Here is a 15323-nt window from a genome sequence, read left to right as displayed (position 1 = left end):
ACGTAATGTTTCAAAACTGTTCTATCAAAAGAAACGTTCAAGTCTGTGAGTTGAATGCAGGCATCGCACAGAAGTTTCTGAGAATGCTTCTGTCTAGTTTTTAGGTGATGATATTTCCTTTTCCAGCATAGGCCTCAAAACGCTCCAAATATCCTCTTGCAGATTCTACAAAAAGAGTGTTTCAAAACTGTTCTATCAAAAGGAAGGTTCAACTCTGTGAGTTGAATGAATGCATCGTGAAGAACTTTCTGAGAATGCTTCTCTGTAGTTTTTAGGTGAAGATATTCTATATCCCAGCACAGGCCTCGAAGTGCTCCAAATAACCACTTGCAGATTTTACCAAAAGAGTGTTTCAAAACTGCTCTTTCTACAGGTAAGTTCAAGTCTGTGAGTTGAATGCACTCAACACAAAGAAGTTTCTGAGAATGCTTCTGTTCAGTTTTTATGTGAAGATATTTCCTTTTCCAGCATAGGCCTCAAAACGCTCCAAATATCCTCTTGCAGATTCCACAAAAAGAGTGTTTCAAAACTGTTCTATCAAAAGGAAGGTTCAACTCTGTGAGTTGAATGAATGCATCGTGAAGAACTTTCTGAGAATGCTTCTCTGTAGTTTTTAGGTGAAGATATTCCGTATCCCAGCACAGGCCTCGAAGTGCTCCAAATAACCACTTGCAGATTTTACCAAAAGAGTGTTTCAAAACTGCTCTTTCTACAGGTAAGTTCAAGTCCGTGAGTTGAATGCACTCAACACAAAGAAGTTTCTGAGAATGCTTCTGTTCAGTTTTTATGTGAAGATATTTCCTTTTCCAGCATAGGCCTCAAAAGGCTCCAAATATCCACTTGCAGATTCTACAAAAAGAGTGTTTCCAAACTTCTCTATCAATTGCTAGGTTCAACTCTGTGAGTTGAATGAACTCATCACAAAGAAGTTTCTGAGAATCCTTCTCTCTAGTTTTTATGTGAAGATATTTCCTTTTCCAACATAGGCCTCAAGGTGCTCCGAATAAACACTTGCAGATTCTACAAACGTAATGTTTCAAAACTGTTCTATCAAAAGAAACGTTCAAGTCTGTGAGTTGAATGCACTCATCGCACAGAAGTTTCTGAGAATGCTTCTGTCTAGTTTTTAGGTGAAGATATTTCCTTTTCCAGCATAGGCCTCAAAACGCTCCAAATATCCTCTTGGAGATTCCACAGAAAGAGTGTTTCAAAACTGTTCTATCAAAAGGAAGGTTCAACTCTGTGAGTTGAATGAATGCATCGTGAAGAACTTTCTGAGAATGCTTCTCTGTAGTTTTTAGGTGAAGATATTCCATATCCCAGCACAGGCCTCGAAGTGCTCCAAATAACCACTTGCAGATTTTACCAAAAGAGTGTTTCAAAACTGCTCTTTCTACAGGTAAGTTCAAGTCCGTGAGTTGAATGCACTCAACACAAAGAAGTTTCTGAGAATGCTTCTGTTCAGTTTTTATGTGAAGATATTTCCTTTTCCAGCATAGGCCTCAAACGGCTCCAAATATCCACTTGCAGATTCTACAAAAAGAGTGTTTCCAAACTTCTCTATCAATTGGTAGGTTCAACTCTGTGAGTTGAATGAACTCATCACAAAGAAGTTTCTGAGAATCCTTCTCTCTAGTTTTTATGTGAAGATATTTCCTTTTCCATCATAGGCCTCAAGGTGCTCCAAATAAACACTTGCAGATACTACAAACGTAATGTTTCAAAACTGTTCTATCAAAAGAAACGTTCAAGTCTGTGAGTTGAATGCACTCATCGCACAGAAGTTTCTGAGAATGCTTCTGTCTAGTTTTTAGGTGAAGATATTTCCTTTTCCAGCATAGGCCTCAAAACGCTCCAAATATCCTCTTGCAGATTCCACAAAAAGAGTGTTTCAAAACTGTTCTATCAAAAGGAAGGTTCAACTCTGTGAGTTGAATGAATGCATCGTGAAGAACTTTCTGAGAATGCTTCTCTGTAGTTTTTAGGTGAAGATATTCCATATCCCAGCACAGGCCTCGAAGTGCTCCAAATAACCACTTGCAGATTTTACCAAAAGAGTGTTTCAAAACTGCTCTTTCTACAGGTAAGTTCAAGTCCGTGAGTTGAATGCACTCAACACAAAGAAGTTTCTGAGAATGCTTCTGTTCAGTTTTTATGTGAAGATATTTCCTTTTCCAGCATAGGCCTCAAACGGCTCCAAATATCCACTTGCAGATTCTACAAAAAGAGTGTTTCCAAACTTCTCTATCAATTGGTAGGTTCAACTCTGGGAGTTGAATGAACTCATCACAAAGAAGTTTCTGAGAATCCTTCTCTCTAGTTTTTATGTGAAGATATTTCCTTTTCCAACATAGGCCTCAAGGTGCTCCGAATAAACACTTGCAGATTCTACAAACGTAATGTTTCAAAACTGTTCTATCAAAAGAAACGTTCAAGTCTGTGAGTTGAATGCAGGCATCGCACAGAAGTTTCTGAGAATGCTTCTGTCTAGTTTTTAGGTGAAGATATTTCCTTTTCCAGCATAGGCCTCAAAACGCTCCAAATATCCTCTTGCAGATTCTACAAAAAGAGTGTTTCAAAACTGTTCTATCAAAAGGAAGGTTCAACTCTGTGAGTTGAATGAATGCATCGTGAAGAACTTTCTGAGAATGCTTCTCTGTAGTTTTTAGGTGAAGATATTCTATATCCCAGCACAGGCCTCGAAGTGCTCCAAATAACCACTTGCAGATTTTACCAAAAGAGTGTTTCAAAACTGCTCTTTCTACAGGTAAGTTCAAGTCTGTGAGTTGAATGCACTCAACACAAAGAAGTTTCTGAGAATGCTTCTGTTCAGTTTTTATGTGAAGATATTTCCTTTTCCAGCATAGGCCTCAAAACGCTCCAAATATCCTCTTGCAGATTCCACAAAAAGAGTGTTTCAAAACTGTTCTATCAAAAGGAAGGTTCAACTCTGTGAGTTGAATGAATGCATCGTGAAGAACTTTCTGAGAATGCTTCTCTGTAGTTTTTAGGTGAAGATATTCCGTATCCCAGCACAGGCCTCGAAGTGCTCCAAATAACCACTTGCAGATTTTACCAAAAGAGTGTTTCAAAACTGCTCTTTCTACAGGTAAGTTCAAGTCCGTGAGTTGAATGCACTCAACACAAAGAAGTTTCTGAGAATGCTTCTGTTCAGTTTTTATGTGAAGATATTTCCTTTTCCAGCATAGGCCTCAAAAGGCTCCAAATATCCACTTGCAGATTCTACAAAAAGAGTGTTTCCAAACTTCTCTATCAATTGCTAGGTTCAACTCTGTGAGTTGAATGAACTCATCACAAAGAAGTTTCTGAGAATCCTTCTCTCTAGTTTTTATGTGAAGATATTTCCTTTTCCAACATAGGCCTCAAGGTGCTCCGAATAAACACTTGCAGATTCTACAAACGTAATGTTTCAAAACTGTTCTATCAAAAGAAACGTTCAAGTCTGTGAGTTGAATGCACTCATCGCACAGAAGTTTCTGAGAATGCTTCTGTCTAGTTTTTAGGTGAAGATATTTCCTTTTCCAGCATAGGCCTCAAAACGCTCCAAATATCCTCTTGGAGATTCCACAGAAAGAGTGTTTCAAAACTGTTCTATCAAAAGGAAGGTTCAACTCTGTGAGTTGAATGAATGCATCGTGAAGAACTTTCTGAGAATGCTTCTCTGTAGTTTTTAGGTGAAGATATTCCATATCCCAGCACAGGCTTCGAAGTGCTGCAAATAACCACTTGCAGATTTTACCAAAAGAGTGTTTCAAAACTGCTCTTTCTACAGGTAAGTTCAAGTCCGTGAGTTGAATGCACTCAACACAAAGAAGTTTCTGAGAATGCTTCTGTTCAGTTTTTATGTGAAGATATTTCCTTTTCCAGCATAGGCCTCAAAAGGCTCCAAATATCCACTTGCAGATTCTACAAAAAGAGTGTTTCCAAACTTCTCTATCAATTGCTAGGTTCAACTCTGTGAGTTGAATGAACTCATCACAAAGAAGTTTCTGAGAATCCTTCTCTCTAGTTTTTATGTGAAGATATTTCCTTTTCCAACATAGGCCTCAAGGTGCTCCGAATAAACACTTGCAGATTCTACAAACGTAATGTTTCAAAACTGTTCTATCAAAAGAAACGTTCAAGTCTGTGAGTTGAATGCACTCATCGCACAGAAGTTTCTGAGAATGCTTCTGTCTAGTTTTTAGGTGAAGATATTTCCTTTTCCAGCATAGGCCTCAAAACGCTCCAAATATCCTCTTGCAGATTCCACAGAAAGAGTGTTTCAAAACTGTTCTATCAAAAGGAAGGTTCAACTCTGTGAGTTGAATGAATGCATCGTGAAGAACTTTCTGAGAATGCTTCTCTGTAGTTTTTAGGTGAAGATATTCCATATCCCAGCACAGGCCTCGAAGTGCTCCAAATAACCACTTGCAGATTTTACCAAAAGAGTGTTTCAAAACTGCTCTTTCTACAGGTAAGTTCAAGTCCGTGAGTTGAATGCACTCAACACAAAGAAGTTTCTGAGTATGCTTCTGTTCAGTTTTTATGTGAAGATATTTCCTTTTCCAGCATAGGCCTCAAACGGCTCCAAATATCCACTTGCAGATTCTACAAAAAGAGTGTTTCCAAACTTCTCTATCAATTGGTAGGTTCAACTCTGTGAGTTGAATGAACTCATCACAAAGAAGTTTCTGAGAATCCTTCTCTCTAGTTTTTATGTGAAGATATTTCCTTTTCCAACATAGGCCTCAAGGTGCTCCGAATAAACACTTGCAGATTCTACAAACGTAATGTTTCAAAACTGTTCTATCAAAAGAAACGTTCAAGTCTGTGAGTTGAATGCACTCATCGCACAGAAGTTTCTGAGAATGCTTCTGTCTAGTTTTTAGGTGAAGATATTTCCTTTTCCAGCATAGGCCTCAAAACGCTCCAAATATCCTCTTGGAGATTCTACAGAAAGAGTGTTTCAAAACTGTTCTATCAAAAGGAAGGTTCAACTCTGTGAGTTGAATGAATGCATCGTGAAGAACTTTCTGAGAATGCTTCTCTGTAGTTTTTAGGTGAAGATATTCCATATCCCAGCACAGGCCTCGAAGTGCTCCAAATAACCACTTGCAGATTTTACCAAAAGAGTGTTTCAAAACTGCTCTTTCTATAGGTAAGTTCAAGTCCGTGAATTGAATGCACTCAACACAAAGAAGTTTCTGAGAATGCTTCTGTTCAGTTTTTATGTGAAGATATTTCCTTTTCCAGCATAGGCCTCAAACGGCTCCAAATATCCACTTGCAGATTCTACAAAAAGAGTGTTTCCAAACTTCTCTATCAATTGGTAGGTTCAACTCTGTGAGTTGAATGAACTCATCACAAAGAAGTTTCTGAGAATCCTTCTCTCTAGTTTTTATGTGAAGATATTTCCTTTTCCAACATAGGCCTCAAGGTGCTCCGAATAAACACTTGCAGATTCTACAAACGTAATGTTTCAAAACTGTTCTATCAAAAGAAACGTTCAAGTCTGTGAGTTGAATGCACTCATCGCACAGAAGTTTCTGAGAATGCTTCTGTCTAGCTTTTAGGTGAAGATATTTCCTTTTCCAGCATAGGCCTCAAAACGCTCCAAATATCCTCTTGGAGATTCTACAGAAAGAGTGTTTCAAAACTGTTCTATCAAAAGGAAGGTTCAACTCTGTGAGTTGAATGAATGCATCGTGAAGAACTTTCTGAGAATGCTTCTCTGTAGTTTTTAGGTGAAGATATTCCATATCCCAGCACAGGCCTCGAAGTGCTCCAAATAACCACTTGCAGATTTTACCAAAAGAGTGTTTCAAAACTGCTCTTTCTATAGGTAAGTTCAAGTCTGTGAGTTGAATGCACTCAACACAAAGAAGTTTCTGAGAATGCTTCTGTTCAGTTTTTATGTGAAGATATTTCCTTTTCCAGCATAGGCCTCAAACGGCTCCAAATATCCACTTGCAGATTCTACAAAAAGAGTGTTTCCAAACTTCTCTATCAATTGCTAGGTTCAACTCTGTGAGTTGAATGAACTCATCACAAAGAAGTTTCTGAGAATCCTTCTCTCTAGTTTTTATGTGAAGATATTTCCTTTTCCAACATAGGCCTCAAGGTGCTCCGAATAAACACTTGCAGATTCTACAAACGTAATGTTTCAAAACTGTTCTATCAAAAGAAACGTTCAAGTCTGTGAGTTGAATGCACTCATCGCACAGAAGTTTCTGAGAATGCTTCTGTCTAGCTTTTAGGTGAAGATATTTCCTTTTCCAGCATAGGCCTCAAAACGCTCCAAATATCCTCTTGCAGATTCCACAAAAAGAGTGTTTCAAAACTGTTCTATCAAAAGGAAGGTTCAACTCTGTGAGTTGAATGAATGCATCGTGAAGAACTTTCTGAGAATGCTTCTCTGTAGTTTTTAGGTGAAGATATTCCATATCCCAGCACAGGCCTCGAAGTGCTCCAAATAACCACTTGCAGATTTTACCAAAACAGTGTTTCAAAACTGCTCTTTCTACAGGTAAGTTCAAGTCTGTGAGTTGAATGCACTCAACACAAAGAAGTTTCTGAGAATGCTTCTGTTCAGTTTTTATGTGAAGATATTTCCTTTTCCAGCATAGGCCTCAAACGGCTCCAAATATCCACTTGCAGATTCTACAAAAAGAGTGTTTCCAAACTTCTCTATCAATTGCTAGGTTCAACTCTGTGAGTTGAATGAACTCATCACAAAGAAGTTTCTGAGAATCCTTCTCTCTAGTTTTTATGTGAAGATATTTCCTTTTCCAACATAGGCCTCAAGGTGCTCCGAATAAACACTTGCAGATTCTACAAACGTAATGTTTCAAAACTGTTCTATCAAAAGAAACGTTCAAGTCTGTGAGTTGAATGCACTCATCGCCCAGAAGTTTCTGAGAATGCTTCTGTCTAGTTTTTAGGTGAAGATATTTCCTTTTCCAGCATAGGCCTCAAAACGCTCCAAATATCCTCTTGGAGATTCTACAGAAAGAGTGTTTCAAAACTGTTCTATCAAAAGGAAGGTTCAACTCTGTGAGTTGAATGAATGCATCTTGAAGAACTTTCTGAGAATGCTTCTCTGTAGTTTTTAGGTGAAGATATTCCATATCCCAGCACAGGCCTCGAAGTGCTCCAAATAACCACTTGCAGATTTTACCAAAAGAGTGTTTCAAAACTGCTCTTTCTATAGGTAAGTTCAAGTCTGTGAGTTGAATGCACTCAACACAAAGAAGTTTCTGAGAATGCTTCTGTTCAGTTTTTATGTGAAGATATTTCCTTTTCCAGCATAGGCCTCAAACGGCTCCAAATATCCACTTGCAGATTCTACAAAAAGAGTGTTTCCAAACTTCTCTATCAATTGGTAGGTTCAACTCTGTGAGTTGAATGAACTCATCACAAAGAAGTTTCTGAGAATCCTTCTCTCTAGTTTTTATGTGAAGATATTTCCTTTTCCAACATAGGCCTCAAGGCGCTCCGAATAAACACTTGCAGATTCTACAAACGTAATGTTTCAAAACTGTTCTATCAAAAGAAACGTTCAAGTCTGTGAGTTGAATGCACTCATCGCACAGAAGTTTCTGAGAATGCTTCTGTCTAGCTTTTAGGTGAAGATATTTCCTTTTCCAGCATAGGCCTCAAAACGCTCCAAATATCCTCTTGGAGATTCTACAGAAAGAGTGTTTCAAAACTGTTCTATCAAAAGGAAGGTTCAACTCTGTGAGTTGAATGAATGCATCGTGAAGAACTTTCTGAGAATTCTTCTCTGTAGTTTTTAGGTGAAGATATTCCATATCCCAGCACAGGCCTCGAAGTGCTCCAAATAAGCACTTGCAGATTTTACCAAAAGAGTGTTTCAAAACTGCTCTTTCTATAGGTAAGTTCAAGTCTGTGAGTTGAATGCACTCAACACAAAGAAGTTTCTGAGAATGCTTCTGTTCAGTTTTTATGTGAAGATATTTCCTTTTCCAGCATAGGCCTCAAACGGCTCCAAATATCCACTTGCAGATTCTACAAAAAGAGTGTTTCCAAACTTCTCTATCAATTGGTAGGTTCAACTCTGTGAGTTGAATGAACTCATCACAAAGAAGTTTCTGAGAATCCTTCTCTCTAGTTTTTATGTGAAGATATTTCCTTTTCCAACATAGGCCTCAAGGTGCTCCGAATAAACACTTGCAGATTCTACAAACGTAATGTTTCAAAACTGTTCTATCAAAAGAAACGTTCAAGTCTGTGAGTTGAATGCACTCATCGCACAGAAGTTTCTGAGAATGCTTCTGTCTAGTTTTTAGGTGAAGATATTTCCTTTTCCAGCATAGGCCTCAAAACGCTCCAAATATCCTCTTGCAGACTCCACAAAAAGAGTGTTTCAAAACTGTTCTATCAAAAGGAAGGTTCAACTCTGTGAGTTGAATGAATGCATCGTGAAGAACTTTCTGAGAATGCTTCTCTGTAGTTTTTAGGTGAAGATATTCCATATCCCAGCACAGGCCTCGAAGTGCTCCAAATAACCACTTGCAGATTTTACCAAAAGAGTGTTTCAAAACTGCTCTTTCTACAGGTAAGTTCAAGTCTGTGAGTTGAATGCACTCCACACAAAGAAGTTTCTGAGAATGCTTCTGTTCAGTTTTTATGTGAAGATATTTCCTTTTCCAGCATAGGCCTCAAACGGCTCCAAATATCCACTTGCAGATTCTACAAAAAGAGTGTTTCCAAACTTCTCTATCAATTGGTAGGTTCAACTCTGTGAGTTGAATGAACTCATCACAAAGAAGTTTCTGAGAATCCTTCTCTCTAGTTTTTATGTGAAGATATTTCCTTTTCCAACATAGGCCTCAAGGTGCTCCGAATAAACACTTGCAGATTCTACAAACGTAATGTTTCAAAACTGTTCTATCAAAAGAAACGTTCAAGTCTGTGAGTTGAATGCACTCATCGCACAGAAGTTTCTGAGAATGCTTCTGTCTAGCTTTTAGGTGAAGATATTTCCTTTTCCAGCATAGGCCTCAAAACGCTCCAAATATCCTCTTGGAGATTCTACAGAAAGAGTGTTTCAAAACTGTTCTATCAAAAGGAAGGTTCAACTCTGTGAGTTGAATGAATGCATCGTGAAGAACTTTCTGAGAATGCTTCTCTGTAGTTTTTAGGTGAAGATATTCCATATCCCAGCACAGGCCTCGAAGTGCTCCAAATAACCACTTGCAGATTTTACCAAAAGAGTGTTTCAAAACTGCTCTTTCTATAGGTAAGTTCAAGTCTGTGAGTTGAATGCACTCAACACAAAGAAGTTTCTGAGAATGCTTCTGTTCAGTTTTTATGTGAAGATATTTCCTTTTCCAGCATAGGCCTCAAACGGCTCCAAATATCCACTTGCAGATTCTACAAAAAGAGTGTTTCCAAACTTCTCTATCAATTGCTAGGTTCAACTCTGTGAGTTGAATGAACTCATCACAAAGAAGTTTCTGAGAATCCTTCTCTCTACTTTTTATGTGAAGATATTTCCTTTTCCAACATAGGCCTCAAGGTGCTCCGAATAAACACTTGCAGATTCTACAAACGTAATGTTTCAAAACTGTTCTATCAAAAGAAACATTCAAGTCTGTGAGTTGAATGCACTCATCGCACAGAAGTTTCTGAGAATGCTTCTGTCTAGTTTTTAGGTGAAGATATTTCCTTTTCCAGCATAGGCCTCAAAACGCTCCAAATATCCTCTTGCAGATTCCACAAAAAGAGTGTTTCAAAACTGTTCTATCAAAAGGAAGGTTCAACTCTGTGAGTTGAATGAATGCATCGTGAAGAACTTTCTGAGAATGCTTCTCTGTAGTTTTTAGGTGAAGATATTCCATATCCCAGCACAGGCCTCGAAGTGCTCCAAATAACCACTTGCAGATTTTACCAAAAGAGTGTTTCAAAACTGCTCTTTCTACAGGTAAGTTCAAGTTTGTGAGTTGAATGCACTCAACACAAAGAAGTTTCTGAGAATGCTTCTGTTCAGTTTTTATGTGAAGATATTTCCTTTTCCAGCATAGGCCTCAAACGGCTCCAAATATCCACTTGCAGATTCTACAAAAAGAGTGTTTCCAAACTTCTCTATCAATTGCTAGGTTCAACTCTGTGAGTTGAATGAACTCATCACAAAGAAGTTTCTGAGAATCCTTCTCTCTAGTTTTTATGTGAAGATATTTCCTTTTCCAACATAGGCCTCAAGGTGCTCCGAATAAACACTTGCAGATTCTACAAACGTAATGTTTCAAAACTGTTCTATCAAAAGAAACGTTCAAGTCTGTGAGTTGAATGCACTCATCGCACAGAAGTTTCTGAGAATGCTTCTGTCTAGTTTTTAGGTGAAGATATTTCCTTTTCCAGCATAGGCCTCAAAACGCTCCAAATATCCTCTTGCAGATTCCACAAAAAGAGTGTTTCGAAACTGTTCTATCAAAAGGAAGGTTCAACTCTGTGAGTTGAATGAATGCATCGTGAAGAACTTTCTGAGAATGCTTCTCTGTAGTTTTTAGGTGAAGATATTCCATATCCCAGCACAGGCCTCGAAGTGCTCCAAATAACCACTTGCAGATTTTACCAAAAGAGTGTTTCAAAACTGCTCTTTCTACAGGTAAGTTCAAGTCTGTGAGTTGAATGCACTCCACACAAAGAAGTTTCTGAGAATGCTTCTGTTCAGTTTTTATGTGAAGATATTTCCTTTTCCAGCATAGGCCTCAAACGGCTCCAAATATCCACTTGCAGATTCTACAAAAAGAGTGTTTCCAAACTTCTCTATCAATTGCTAGGTTCAACTCTGTGAGTTGAATGAACTCATCACAAAGAAGTTTCTGAGAATCCTTCTCTCTAGTTTTTATGTGAAGATATTTCCTTTTCCAACATAGGCCTCAAGGTGCTCCGAATAAACACTTGCAGATTCTACAAACGTAATGTTTCAAAACTGTTCTATCAAAAGAAACGTTCAAGTCTGTGAGTTGAATGCACTCATTGCACAGAAGTTTCTGAGAATGCTTCTGTCTAGCTTTTAGGTGAAGATATTTCCTTTTCCAGCATAGGCCTCAAAACGCTCCAAATATCCTCTTGGAGATTCTACAGAAAGAGTGTTTCAAAACTGTTCTATCAAAAGGAAGGTTCAACTCTGTGAGTTGAATGAATGCATCGTGAAGAACTTTCTGAGTATGCTTCTCTGTAGTTTTTAGGTGAAGATATTCCATATCCCAGCACAGGCCTCGAAGTGCTCCAAATAACCACTTGCAGATTTTACCAAAAGAGTGTTTCAAAACTGCTCTTTCTATAGGTAAGTTCAAGTCTGTGAGTTGAATGCACTCAACACAAAGAAGTTTCTGAGAATGCTTCTGTTCAGTTTTTATGTGAAGATATTTCCTTTTCCAGCATAGGCCTCAAACGGCTCCAAATATCCACTTGCAGATTCTACAAAAAGAGTGTTTCCAAACTTCTCTATCAATTGCTAGGTTCAACTCTGTGAGTTGAATGAACTCATCACAAAGAAGTTTCTGAGAATCTTTCTCTCTAGTTTTTATGTGAAGATATTTCCTTTTCCAACATAGGCCTCAAGGTGCTCCGAATAAACACTTGCAGATTCTACAAACGTAATGTTTCAAAACTGTTCTATCAAAAGAAACGTTCAAGTCTGTGAGTTGAATGCACTCATCGCACAGAAGTTTCTGAGAATGCTTCTGTCTAGCTTTTAGGTGAAGATATTACCTTTTCCAGCATAGGCCTCAAAACGCTCCAAATATCCTCTTGGAGATTCTACAGAAAGAGTGTTTCAAAACTGTTCTATCAAAAGGAAGGTTCAACTCTGTGAGTTGAATGAATGCATCGTGAAGAACTTTCTGAGAATGCTTCTCTGTAGTTTTTAGGTGAAGATATTCCATATCCCAGCACAGGCCTCGAAGTGCTCCAAATAACCACTTGCAGATTTTACCAAAAGAGTGTTTCAAAACTGCTCTTTCTATAGGTAAGTTCAAGTCTGTGAGTTGAATGCACTCAACACAAAGAAGTTTCTGAGAATGCTTCTGTTCAGTTTTTATGTGAAGATATTTCCTTTTCCAGCATAGGCCTCAAACGGCTCCAAATATCCACTTGCAGATTCTACAAAAAGAGTGTTTCCAAACTTCTCTATCAATTGCTAGGTTCAACTCTGTGAGTTGAATGAACTCATCACAAAGAAGTTTCTGAGAATCCTTCTCTCTAGTTTTTATGTGAAGATATTTCCTTTTCCAACATAGGCCTCAAGGTGCTCCGAATAAACACTTGCAGATTCTACAAACGTAATGTTTCAAAACTGTTCTATCAAAAGAAACGTTCAAGTCTGTGAGTTGAATGCACTCATCGCACAGAAGTTTCTGAGAATGCTTCTGTCTAGTTTTTAGGTGAAGATATTTCCTTTTCCAGCATAGGCCTCAAAACGCTCCAAATATCCTCTTGCAGATTCCACAAAAAGAGTGTTTCAAAACTGTTCTATCAAAAGGAAGGTTCAACTCTGTGAGTTGAATGAATGCATCGTGAAGAACTTTCTGAGAATGCTTCTCTGTAGTTTTTAGGTGAAGATATTCCATATCCCAGCACAGGCCTCGAAGTGCTCCAAATAACCACTTGCAGATTTTACCAAAAGAGTGTTTCAAAACTGCTCTTTCTACAGGTAAGTTCAAGTGTGTGAGTTGAATGCACTCAACACAAAGAAGTTTCTGAGAATGCTTCTGTTCAGTTTTTATGTGAAGATATTTCCTTTTCCAGCATAGGCCTCAAACGGCTCCAAATATCCACTTGCAGATTCTACAAAAAGAGTGTTTCCAAACTTCTCTATCAATTGCTAGGTTCAACTCTGTGAGTTGAATGAACTCATCACAAAGAAGTTTCTGAGAATCCTTCTCTCTAGTTTTTATGTGAAGATATTTCCTTTTCCAACATAGGCCTCAAGGTGCTCCGAATAAACACTTGCAGATTCTACAAACGTAATGTTTCAAAACTGTTCTATCAAAAGAAACGTTCAAGTCTGTGAGTTGAATGCACTCATCGCCCAGAAGTTTCTGAGAATGCTTCTGTCTAGCTTTTAGGTGAAGATATTTCCTTTTCCAGCATAGGCCTCAAAACGCTCCAAATATCCTCTTGGAGATTCTACAGAAAGAGTGTTTCAAAACTGTTCTATCAAAAGGAAGGTTCAACTCTGTGAGTTGAATGAATGCATCGTGAAGAACTTTCTGAGAATGCTTCTCTGTAGTTTTTAGGTGAAGATATTCCATATCCCAGCACAGGCCTCGAAGTGCTCCAAATAACCACTTGCAGATTTTACCAAAAGAGTGTTTCAAAACTGCTCTTTCTACAGGTAAGTTCAAGTCCGTGAGTTGAATGCACTCAACACAAAGAAGTTTCTGAGAATGCTTCTGTTCAGTTTTTATGTGAAGATATTTCCTTTTCCAGCATAGGCCTCAAAAGGCTCCAAATATCCACTTGCAGATTCTACAAAAAGAGTGTTTCCAAACTTCTCTATCAATTGCTAGGTTCAACTCTGTGAGTTGAATGAACTCATCACAAAGAAGTTTCTGAGAATCCTTCTCTCTAGTTTTTATGTGAAGATATTTCCTTTTCCAACATAGGCCTCAAGGTGCTCCGAATAAACACTTGCAGATTCTACAAACGTAATGTTTCAAAACTGTTCTATCAAAAGAAACGTTCAAGTCTGTGAGTTGAATGCACTCATCGCACAGAAGTTTCTGAGAATGCTTCTGTCTAGTTTTTAGGTGAAGATATTTCCTTTTCCAGCATAGGCCTCAAAACGCTCCAAATATCCTCTTGCAGATTCCACAAAAAGAGTGTTTCGAAACTGTTCTATCAAAAGGAAGGTTCAACTCTGTGAGTTGAATGAATGCATCGTGAAGAACTTTCTGAGAATGCTTCTCTGTAGTTTTTAGGTGAAGATATTCCATATCCCAGCACAGGCCTCGAAGTGCTCCAAATAACCACTTGCAGATTTTACCAAAAGAGTGTTTCAAAACTGCTCTTTCTACAGGTAAGTTCAAGACTGTGAGTTGAATGCACTCCACACAAAGAAGTTTCTGAGAATGCTTCTGTTCAGTTTTTATGTGAAGATATTTCCTTTTCCAGCATAGGCCTCAAACGGCTCCAAATATCCACTTGCAGATTCTACAAAAAGTGTGTTTCCAAACTTCTCTATCAATTGGTAGGTTCAACTCTGTGAGTTGAATGAACTCATCACAAAGGAGTTTCTGAGAATCCTTCTCTCTAGTTTTTATGTGAAGATATTTCCTTTTCCAACATAGGCCTCAAGGCGCTCCGAATAAACACTTGCAGATTCTACAAACGTAATGTTTCAAAACTGTTCTATCAAAAGAAACGTTCAAGTCTGTGAGTTGAATGCACTCATCGCACAGAAGTTTCTGAGAATGCTTCTGTCTAGCTTTTAGGTGAAGATATTTCCTTTTCCAGCATAGGCCTCAAAACGCTCCAAATATCCTCTTGGAGATTCTACAGAAAGAGTGTTTCAAAACTGTTCTATCAAAAGGAAGGTTCAACTCTGTGAGTTGAATGAATGCATCGTGAAGAACTTTCTGAGAATGCTTCTCTGTAGTTTTTAGGTGAAGATATTCCATATCCCAGCAAAGGCCTCGAAGTGCTCCAAATAACCACTTGCAGATTTTACCAAAAGAGTGTTTCAAAACTGCTCTTTCTATAGGTAAGTTCAAGTCTGTGAGTTGAATGCACTCAACACAAAGAAGTTTCTGAGAATGCTTCTGTTCAGTTTTTATGTGAAGATATTTCCTTTTCCAGCATAGGCCTCAAACGGCTCCAAATATCCACTTGCAGATTCTACAAAAAGAGTGTTTCCAAACTTCTCTATCAATTGCTAGGTTCAACTCTGTGAGTTGAATGAACTCATCACAAAGAAGTTTCTGAGAATCTTTCTCTCTAGTTTTTATGTGAAGATATTTCCTTTTCCAACATAGGCCTCAAGGTGCTCCGAATAAACACTTGCAGATTCTACAAACGTAATGTTTCAAAACTGTTCTATCAAAAGAAACGTTCAAGTCTGTGAGTTGAATGCACTCATCGCACAGAAGTTTCTGAGAATGCTTCTGTCTAGTTTTTAGGTGAAGATATTTCCTTTTCCAGCATAGGCCTCAAAACGCTCCAAATATCCTCTTGGAGATTCTACAGAAAGAGTGTTTCAAAACTGTTCTATCAAAAGGAAGGTTCAACTCTGTGAGTTGAATGAATGCATCGTGAAGAACTTTCTGAGAATGCTTCTCTGTAGTTTTTAG

This window comes from Pongo pygmaeus, chromosome 11 (genome assembly GCF_028885625.2).
Source record: "Pongo pygmaeus isolate AG05252 chromosome 11, NHGRI_mPonPyg2-v2.0_pri, whole genome shotgun sequence".
NCBI classification, from domain to species: domain Eukaryota; kingdom Metazoa; phylum Chordata; class Mammalia; order Primates; family Hominidae; genus Pongo; species Pongo pygmaeus.
This window is presented reverse-complemented; position numbering follows the sequence as displayed.